Source organism: Sinocyclocheilus grahami, unplaced genomic scaffold (assembly GCF_001515645.1).
Source record: "Sinocyclocheilus grahami isolate Dianchi unplaced genomic scaffold, SAMN03320097.WGS_v1.1 scaffold574.1, whole genome shotgun sequence".
Taxonomy (NCBI): Eukaryota; Metazoa; Chordata; class Actinopteri; order Cypriniformes; family Cyprinidae; genus Sinocyclocheilus; species Sinocyclocheilus grahami.
In genome coordinates, this window is record NW_015505753.1 from 276,242 (window position 1) to 276,686 (window position 445).

Here is a 445-nt window from a genome sequence, read left to right on the forward strand (position 1 = left end):
CTGCAAAGCACTTCTTTCCTTCACATTTCTCTGATTAGAAAACTCTACATCAAATCAAGCGGTCTGGAATTCTGCACCCAGCATGCGTTTACACTGATTAAATTCATTCAGGAGTCACTAGTGAACCCCCGGCAAACTTAAAAGCCATGCTGTCATGACGCACACTTCCTCCTGAGTGAGCGAAAGGTCACTACTTGAGTTCGCTCCACTCTGATTGGCTCAGAGACACACTGATCCTCTGAGCTCAGCAGGCTGCTTCCTCGATGACGAACGAGAAGTTTAACTAGCTGGCAGGAGTATGGTCATTTACCAAATCACACAGACTCACTGTAGGGGTGCTGCTCCATCAGTACAGTGCAGATATAGCCTGACCGAGGCACATCTAATGGTTTTGCAGTAGAGTCCACAGTAAATGATTTGAGTATGTACAGACTATTTCTTTTTT

General features: G+C 45.4%; 1 protein-coding gene across 1 annotated transcript in view; it reads right to left on the minus strand.

Annotated features, from left to right (window-relative positions):
• Positions 1–445, minus strand: part of LOC107556590 (testis-expressed sequence 2 protein-like) — a 22,767-nt gene that overhangs the window by 6,235 nt on the left and 16,087 nt on the right. The window lies entirely within an intron of this gene.